At 34.4% G+C, this 10,325-nt stretch overlaps 1 long non-coding RNA gene across 1 annotated transcript; it reads left to right on the top strand.

Moving 5' to 3' along the window:
• The first annotated feature begins 467 nt into the window (after positions 1–467).
• Positions 468–2,363, top strand: LOC127150910 (uncharacterized). Its single transcript, XR_007823482.1, has 3 exons — positions 468–1,222; positions 1,553–1,630; positions 2,162–2,363. It is a non-coding gene; the product is annotated as an uncharacterized LOC127150910 (long non-coding RNA).
• The last annotated feature ends 7,962 nt before the right edge of the window (positions 2,364–10,325 follow it).

The following is a 10,325-nucleotide window of genomic DNA, read 5'->3' as shown; positions in this document are numbered from 1 at the left end:
GGAGAGGCAGGGGTATGTATGATTGGACATAAATCTTTTTACACTACTGATGGTTGATTTTCTTTTTATACCCATTGTTTGGGTTATAATGAGTTTATTTCTACTTTTGATCCATCCTTATTGGACTTCAATGAAATTGCAAGTTTGTTTGCACAAACGAGTTTCTATATCCAGATTGATGGCAATTTGAGAGAGTCCGCCACTGCAATGTTGGTATTTTTCTTTTACATGTTCTCCTTTTACAAAATTTCAAATTGTAATGTTACAAGAGAACAACTTTCACTTGTTGGTGATATTTCCATAGTTCAAGTTATGTACTTTTTCTTGTGTATAAAAGTGAAGGTAGAAAACATGATTATTGAAAATGTTCTTTTTTAATCTTGTCTTATGTTCTTCTTTTCCACTTTTGTGGTATGAATTTTTCTTCAAATTCACACAATAATGTTCATTGCAGATTAGGTAGATTTTATTTTTTCATCCTTGCCACATTCTATTAGTCAAGAATATCACGTTCTATTGCTATGTGGTAATATTTACTTAAGTTATTAATGGTCATAAGTGGAATATAAAGTTTCATATTGATTTAAAAGAATGTACAGGGGTAAATGCATAGTTATGTTCTGTGTAAGTTTAATATCAACTTCATTTTATTTTAACTTGGAATTGGAAGAAGAACTAGAAGGGTTTTGACATAGATGTGAAGAAGTTGGAACAATTGGATTATTTTGATAGTATTACATTTTGTAAAGTATATATTGTGATGGGGTTTGATTACTACTCTGCCCATGTTTTATCCATCTTTTACTTTATTTTTCATGGCAAATAAAGGATGAAATACTAGTCATAAAAGATTTATTTTTAAATTTTTTATTTAATTTTATGGAGATAGAGGGCCTAGAAGGTGTTTGATAAAATGTGTGAATAGAGAAAAAGGTGAAAAATAGTGAAGAACAAGACTTGGTTATTGTCGTTGTGCTCCACACTCTTCAATAGTATCAAATGGTACAATTTACTTCTTCACAGGGAATTATATTGAATAGTATCATATGGACGCATGTTTGTACTTGACGTCCTTGTTCGTTGTTGCTCTTTCATATATTACCAGGACTCTTCTTTGTTTAATACTTGTTTTCTTTGAGTAGTTTCAAAGTTTAACTAACTTCTTTTCTGCTTGAATCGATAGTGATGGACGTGTCTAACATAAAAATAGGTCGTTGATAATGTAAGTACTTTCCATATTGTTTAATTTTTTTGTGTTAGACTTTCTTATGATTATTGAATATATGTGGCCCTATCTTGATAAGGTTTATCTATTTCATCAGCAGTATCCATTCTTAAGTCATTCTATCAACTTTTTTGTTGGTTAACTATGTTAATTCCACCTATCATGCTGCCACATATTTTATTTGCTCTTTCCTTTACTTTTTTTATTTCCCCCTCTTTTTGTAGCTTCTCCATTTCTTATGCATTTGTTTATAATTTTTTTTTTGTTTTTTCTTGACACAGACAATATGCAAAACAACAAGAAATATTACCTAACCTATAAATGCAGAGCAAATTCCCAAATTTAAGATCGATTCTGTTGAATTTGAAACACTCACACAAGGGTCCTTGCCGCCAACTTTTCAAGGTACTAATGTGATTCAACCCTTCTTAGTTCAATATAAGGCATGGTTGTAGTATAGTAAACCTCTATAAGGCATGTTGAAAATTGGAATCACTTTTTTGTTGTGTCCACTTGAGATTATGTTGAAAATGAATAATTGAAAAACAAGCAATGTTGATATTAGTTAGATTCCATCTAAATACCATTGAAAATCTCTAGATTACTCTACAAAGTTCATTCACAGAGAGTATAGCCATTGATGTGATTTAAATGCATTATTATTCCTTTTGATCTTTTGATTATTATGAATTTCAACCTTCGATTCTTAATTATCATTGAAAATCTCTAGATTACTCTACAACCTTCGATTCTGAATACCATTGAAAATCTCTAGATTACTCTACAAAGTTCATTCATTATGGTTGTTGGAGAATAGAAATTGTGATTTTATTTGTGTAGTATGACCAACTTACTCTTAATAGTTGTTAGTTGATTTCTTTGACTGAATAAGTTTTGAACATACTTTGTTGTTGTGATATTATCTACTTCTTGTAGATTGGCTCTGCTGTTGGTGGTACTTATTTTAGCTCATGAATTGGAGGTAGTAGAGGATGCAGAATGCAAGTTTATTTGAAGCCAAGTTTCATTCAAGGTCATTGAGTTGGGTTGATAGAAGTAATGTTTTGTATATGACAATATTGAACAAATATGTAAAGTTTTCAAAATGTTGATACATATATGGTAAAATGTTAATATATGTTAAAGTTTTGGAATTGTTCTAGTGCATATTTATGTTTGAGTTTTAAAACTATATTTGAGGTATATTTATCGTTTATATGTAGTTGAATTCTTGGACCAATGGGAGCATAATATAGGAACAATAATATAAATAAATTACAATTAAAAAAATGAAAAATTTCTTAACGGTTTGCAAATATCATAAACAACGAAATTCTTGATGGTTCCAAAATGTCATTAAAAAGCATACTCTTGACGGTTCCCAAATGTCATGAAAAATAATACTTTTGACGGTTACAAAATGTCATAAACAATCACTTTCTTGACGGTTATTAAATGTCATGAAAAATCATTCTTGACGGTTTTAAAATGTCATGAATATTCGTACTATTGACGGTTTTTGTCATTCATAGTGACATTCTTGACGGTTCTAAACTGACATTAAAAGTTATAATCTTGACGGTTCTAAACTGTCATGAATAATTGAATACTTGACGGTTATAAACTGTCAACGTTAACAATTCTTGACGTTTTTTACAACTGTCAAGAAAATTGCCTTTCTTGACAATGGATTCAATGACGGTTTTAAAACCGTCAAGAATAATCATTCTTGACAGTTTAAAACCGTCAAGAGAGTCAGTTTCTGTAGTACTGACAGTTAACGAATATTGATTAATGTGGTTAATGAGTTTAGTCAATTAATCTCGTATTGTTGTTGCTACTGATCTGTAGGTTCATTAGGTCCACTTCCTAGCTCATAAAGGGTAATAAGAGTTCTGAGATTTTTGTAGATTCTCTAATTCTCTGTAAAGGATTTTTTCTCTCTGGAAAAATTTTTTCTTCCAATTTGGTTCCCACAAACCATCTCAATCAAGAGAATAAGAATGTTTTCAAGTGGTGGTGCCTCAAATTGGTGTTTGGTAGATTCAGAGTCATCAACGTGTGTAAGTTCTTCTTCTTTGTAATATTTTCTTTAAAGCATGTTTAGCCATATAAATTAATTTTGTAATTTCTTTTACCAATGTATTGGTATTTTTTAGATTCCTAATTAAATTGAGTTAAGGTCTCTGTAATTCTTCCACTGTGCAAAGGGTTTTCATCATTTCAATAACATCATCGTAAACATAATAACATGACATGAATATTAATCATAACGTTCTTAAGCATGTGATTAACATATCATGTATCAACATATCAGTCATCATCATCAACATAATACCAATCATCATCAATAACAGCGCATTATGCATTTTAGCGACGTCAATTCATAATCGTAAATACATGCAATCTCTTAAATTTGGTTCGAGTGTCTAGTAGTAGAATCTCTTACCTCGATATTAGCTAAAACAATTATTTTCTAGTTGACAGTCGAGAGTTTTCCAATAAATAAATTCTAATCAGTAAAGGAAAATTCAAGCTTAGTTAATAAATATTAATAGATGACTATACTCTCCAAAAATTTTCCAATTAATCAACCTACACAAAGTTGAGATTGAAAACAAGTCAACAAAATTTCCCGAAATTAATTCTCCTAATTTAGCCAACTAACCTTCATGCAAAAAATCCAAATTACAAATAATCAATTAGAGTCCAAAAAGTAACAATTGATGGGTATATCCAAAACCCATCCAAAACTCACCACAAAAGACTCAACTATCTTGGCTTGGCTTATGAGAGGAAGAAAACACGGCTTAGACGGCTCAAAGAGGGAGGCATGTGGCTAGACTCACACAGGGAGATGGCTTCAAGTACAGAGAATGCGGCTCGAGCTCGTCTCACAAATTGAAAATGGAAGACGTGGCTCGGGCAAGGTCGGCTCGAATGAACAGACGACTTGAGTACAGGTGGTGGACGGAAGCTTTAACGAAGGAGACCATGGTGATCGGCTAGGTGACTCGCAAATATGGAGACATTGAATAGAAGCTCGAAACGAAGAGGGCGTCAGCGTGTGATTCAACTTGGGCTTCATCGGATTAGAAACGCGATGGCTCGGGTTGGTTCAAGTGAAGGAGTGGGTGCGGCGGTTGCCGACGACTTCGTTAGAGAAGGGAGTAGTGAAGAGAGTTGACGACGACGACGGAATCGTGGAGCATGGTGGTGGCAGCAATACAATCATGGAGTTAAAGATGGAATCAGGTTGGTTCATGTGAAGGAGTGGGTTTGAAGAAGAAAGGTCGAAGATGAAGGCATGCAGAACGACAGAGCTTATTTATAATAATAATAATAATAATAATAATAATAATAATAATAACAACAACAACAACAATAATAATAATATCATTATTATTATTATTTATCTTTTCCTTTTTCCAAATATCTTTCTTTTCCTTTTTAGATTTTCTTCCAAAAGTGAAGTCTTCTCTCTCTTCATTAAATCCTTATTGAATCAAATTTCCTTTTTTCCATAATAATTATACTTTTTTTCCATAATATAATTATTATTTTAAATCTCTCTCTCCACAGATATCCTTTCTCAACAATATTACTCTTAAAAAACTACTCTATCCTTATCTTCTTTCAAATGATAATATCTTTCTTTAAATAATTATATCTCAACCAATATAATTATTTTCTTTTTCTCATAGGTAAATATATATGTCCATATATCCATGTAACTACCAAATCAACAAATTACTTCCACTCCTTCAATTTAATTAAATAACCACAAAAGATTATTTAATTAAATTCCAATTTTCCTAAAACCAAATAATTTCTAAAAAAGAAAAGACGTCCAATAAATTAAACCTAAATAAACCAAAACTAAGATAATTAGCTCAAAAAGATTTTAAAATTTTTGGGGCATTATAAAAGAGGTAGGAGACAGAAGGTTTCGATAGTTTGGAGAAGGGAATACGAAGGGAGAGTTTTGAATTCCTTCGAAGAAGAGGGAGTACGAGAAGGGGAGAGATGGAAATGAACAGTGCGGTGGAGTTGCAGGAGAAAAACACTCTTGGGAAAAATATAATAACCATCATCCCTAAATAGGCAACTCTGATGGTCAAATGTAGCCCACTACACTCCTAGTAATCTGTGTGCTAAATAGACTCTTAATAAATATTTAGAATAATTTTTTCGATAATTTTAAAATTTATTATAAAAAAATATTAATTTCGTCCGTATAGTCATCATAATCAAATATTTGCTAACGAGGAAGTAATTACACATTAGAAGCAATAAACAAGAAAATATATTTGGTTAAAGACGAAAACAAGCATATAAATTCTAGGAGTCTTTTAAAAAATATAAAAAAGTGGCAAAATATTTACATTGTATAGAACAATTCCGAATATGGAAAAAGCTCAAAGGCCCAACGTATAAAATAGCAAAAATGCCCCGTCAACAATGCGCGTAATATATTTGGTAACGCAATTTGGTACCCGATCGTTTAGATTTGTTTTTTTCAATTCTATCGTTTAATTTGTTACACGATCGTTTACTTAATTGGGTTACATGATCGTTTAGATTTGGCTACACGATTGTTTAGATTTGGGTTTTCAAATCTAAATGATTTTTTTTTCAAAATTTGGTATAAACAAATTTTTTCAATATTCTTTATACACAATATTTTAGTTTTGGTTACCCTAATTTAAATGTCTAACCAATTTTTTCAAGATTCTTATACACCATCAGATTTGGTTAACTAATCTAAACGTAAAAAGGAAAAGAAGAAAGACGATACGATGTATGCCGTGAATGAAAAAAAAAGGAAAAAGAAGAAAAAGGAAGAAAGACATCACATATGTAAAAAAAGAGAGAAAACAAAGAAGAAAGAGGAAGAAAGACATGCACGCATCTAAAAAAAGAGAAAAAACAAAGAAGAAAGAGGAAGAAAGACATGCACGCATCAAACGATAGAAAGAAATAGATTTGGTTACCCAAATGTAAAAATTAAAAAAATAGAAGAAATCGCAAAGAGTACATACAAAGATGATAAAAAAATAGTAGAGAGAAATAGATTTGGTTAACCAAATCTAAAAATAAAAAAATGGAAGAAATCGCAAAAAGTGCAGAGGAGGACGATAAAAAAAATAACAGGAGAAAAACATAGAAGGGCAAACCTGAAATATTTAAAAAATGACTAATTTGTTACATTAGCCGTAAATATTTCTTGACGCTTTTATAATTGATATACTTGACAGTTTTAATAAAAAAGTGTCAAGAATAAGAAAAAGTGAAAAACCCATAATTTTTGTTTTTTTGTTTTAAATACTTGACAGATTAAAAGTGTCGAGACTAATTTTAATTATTTGACATTTAAAAAATGTCAAGTAATATATATTTTTTAATATTTCAATTAAAATTTTCCTTTTTTAATTTTACTTTCCCAAATTTTGTAAAAAAAATTAAACCCTAACTTTTCTCCCCTCTCAATTTCTCTCCTCAATTGCAAGCCATATCCTTCCGTCTACTCGATCGCAAGCCTTCATCTCCTTCTGTATGCTCGATTGCAAGCCGCCGCAACAGGTTCGTCCGCTGCCGCCGCTGAAGATGCTGTATTCGTTCATCGTTGAAGATCTGGTGTGTTCGTCCACCGTCGTTCAGAACAGGTTCGTCCTCCGCTGCCACCGAAGACGTTGTGTTTGTTAGAAGGTAAGGTCGATCAGAATTATTGCTGTGCCGTGACGAACCACTGCCCTGAAAGCAATTTAGGCTGACCGTGGTGCTAATCGTTATGTCGTTTGCTCCCCAAGGTTAACACAGCTTCCCTGGTACGAACGTGCACTCGTAAGTACAGGGAATAGAAACAAAGGGCTTATAAGGGCTCAGAACACAGGACGAATGAGAGGAAGAGAGGATTGAAGTGAATTCTGTGATTTGATGAATGAGTGCTCTCCAATTTATAGAGGGGTGAGGGAGGAAGTGCATGGAGGAGAGTCTTTAACGGGAAGAAGGGGACGAGAACGAACTTCGCAAAAGTCTGGCAGAGGGAACGTTGGACACGTTTCACGTTTGAACCGCCTAAAAGTGCGCCACGTACGTGAATGCCTTGATTGTCTAAAAAGGTTACACGTGTCAAGCGCGGTTGCCCCCGACCGGACGGACGGCGGCGGCGGCGCGCGTGTGGGACAGGGTTATGCTATCACCACTAACTTGGTTTGTAGTCCTCTTCCAAGATAGGAGTTTATATTTCCTCATCCCACTTCAAGATTTATCCATGTGGGACAAAGTTTGATGGTTTTGCTATTTGGGCCAAGCCCAATAAGTCATTTCCAATAATCCCCCACAAAAGACTGCTATAGCAAAAGTTTTCGGGTAAGTGAAAAGAATGAGATGTGTTCTGAGCATAGAGGAGATATTAAGCTTAGGCACCAATATCCAAAGATTTGAATTGATGCGTAGTGAAGTAAGGCAACAACCTTGGTTAGAGGGAGTGAATTATATCTTGAACTCCTTGTAACACTTGGTTGAGACCCTTACGACACGCTTTATCTCTAGGGAAAAGCCTTTGTTTCTGCAACATAAACTTGTGCCTTTTGGCCATGCACATAGACCGAACCTCGGGTCGTCGTGAGAGCTCTAGAAAGAGACCTTTAAACTCTTTCATAGAAGGCGGTCCCACCTTCCGTGTCACGTTATATGCTCCATCAAGTTTGTCAAGTCAAACCACTCAAAAGAGCTATGGAGACTTCATTGTCCATACTGATTATGAACTCACAGGTTTTGGATTATCCATCTAGTCCATTTAAGGACTGTCCACACGATGGGCTATGGACCATCAAGTCTATCGCAACAGACCACCCAATAAGGGGCTATGGACCATCAAGTCTATCGCAATAGACCACCAATTTATCAAGTGCTATGGATCTCCGAAGGGCTTCAGACCCATGTTCACAGAGGAATCTAATACCATTTTCCTTGTTAGTCCTTTGGAAAAGATCAGCCAAGTTCTTCTCAGATCGAACAAATTCCAAGGAGATGGTTCCTTCCTTTAGCAGTTGTTTTACTACTGCATGCCTAAGACGTATGTGTCTACTTTTACCATTATAAACACTGTTCTGGCAGTACATATCGCGGCTTGCGAATCACACTGTATGGACACCGGTACAGATGTCCCCCATAATGGTACATCTCCTAGTAGATTTTTGATCCACTCAGCCTCCTGTCCTGCTAACTCTAGTGCTATGAACTCGGATTCCATCGTGCATCTGGCTATACAAGTCTGTTTTGTAGACTTCCAAGATATAGCTCCACCTCCGATTAAAAATACATACCCACTAGTGGAGTTAACCTCATCATTGTCTGTGACCCAGTTTGCATCACAATATCCTTCTAGTACGGCAGGAAATTTGTTGAAGTGTAGACAGTAATCTATCGTCCCTTTAAGATATCTCAACAGATGGCGTAAGGCATCCCAGTGGTATCTATTAGGATTGTGTGTATATCTACTCAATCTACTGACAGCATATGCAATATCTAGTCTAGTGTAATTCATTAAATACATCACACTGCCTATGATCTTTGCATATTCTGGTTGAGACACACTATCTCCTTTATTCTTCTTAAGATGTTTACTAGCGTCAAAGGGAGTTCTCACAGGAGAAACATCAAAGGAGTCAAACTTCTTTAGTATTTGCTCTACGTAATGAGATTGACATAGAGACAAACTGGTTTTGTTTTTCCTGATTTTAACACCTAGAATTACGTCTGCTTCTCCCAGGTCTTTCATTTCAAAGTGTGACGAGAGAAAAAACTTAGTGTCAGTTATTAACTCCATGTTTGTTCCAAAGATTAACATATCGTCAACGTATAGACATATTAATATGCAATCAGCTCCAACCATCTTTGAATAAACACACGTGTCAGAGGAATTTATTTTAAATCCATTGGTTATCAACGTATTGTTAAATTTTTCGTACCACTGTTTGGGAGCTTGCTTGAGACCGTATAGGGACTTTCTCAGTTTACACACTTTGTTTTCTTGCCCAGAGATTTTAAAGCCTTCTGGTTGTCATATAAATTTCTTCTTCTAAGTCATCATTTAAAAAGGCTGTTTTTACGTCCATTTGATGAATAAGAAGATTATGTATTGCGGCCAAAGCAATCAAGGCCCTAATTGTGGTTATCTTAGTTATAGGGGAATAGGTGTCGAAATAGTCAACACCTTGTTTTTGGGTATATCCTACTACCACTAATCTAGCCTTGTATCTTTCTATTAATCCATTTGGTTTTGTTTTCCTTTTAAAGATCCACTTACATCTAATTGGCTTGTTTCCCATAGGAAGATCCACCAGTTCCCATGTATGATTCATGACCAGTGAGTCCAATTCACTTTTAATGGCCTCTTTCCACATACTTGAATCTACAGAGTTTAGCGCTTCTTGGTAAGTTTTAGGATCCTCATCTATTAAGTACAAGTTTGTGAAGTTACAGTCAATTTCATCACGCCTTTCCACTATGAAGGTGCTTAGGAAATCTGGACCGAAACTTTTCTCAGTTCTCTGTCTTTTACTTCTCCTAAGTTCTAATTCACAACTTAGGTTTGGAGTATCAACAGTTTCAGAAACAAGTGTTTCACTAACGATTTCAGGATCATGCATTCTGTTAGATAGGCTAGGAGCATACAATGATTATTTTAACGGAAAAACATGCTCAAAGAATTCTGCATCTCTAGATTCGTTTATAGTTTTGTCATTTAAACACATAAACCTATATGCAGCACTATTTTGAGCATACCCGATAAAAATGCAGTCAAAGGTTTTAGGTCCTACCGTAGTTTTCTTCAATGCAGAAAATGGTACCTTAGCCAAACATCCCCAGATCTTTAGGTAGGAAAGATTTGGTGCATGTCCTTTCCAGAGTTCGTATGGAGTTTTGTCTAGCCTTTTATGGGGAATCCTGTTAAGAATAAAACATGCAGACAACACGGCTTCCCCCCACATATTATCAGATAAACCGGAGCTTAATAACATGGCATTCATCATTTCTTTCAGAGTTCTATTTTTTCGTTCTGCTATGCCATTTTGCTGTGGTGAGTAAGGAG

This window comes from Cucumis melo, chromosome 9 (genome assembly GCF_025177605.1).
Source record: "Cucumis melo cultivar AY chromosome 9, USDA_Cmelo_AY_1.0, whole genome shotgun sequence".
Lineage (NCBI taxonomy): Eukaryota > Viridiplantae > Streptophyta > Magnoliopsida > Cucurbitales > Cucurbitaceae > Cucumis > Cucumis melo.
The sequence above is the reverse complement of the archived record's forward strand: the minus strand, read 5'-3'. Positions and strand labels throughout refer to the sequence as shown.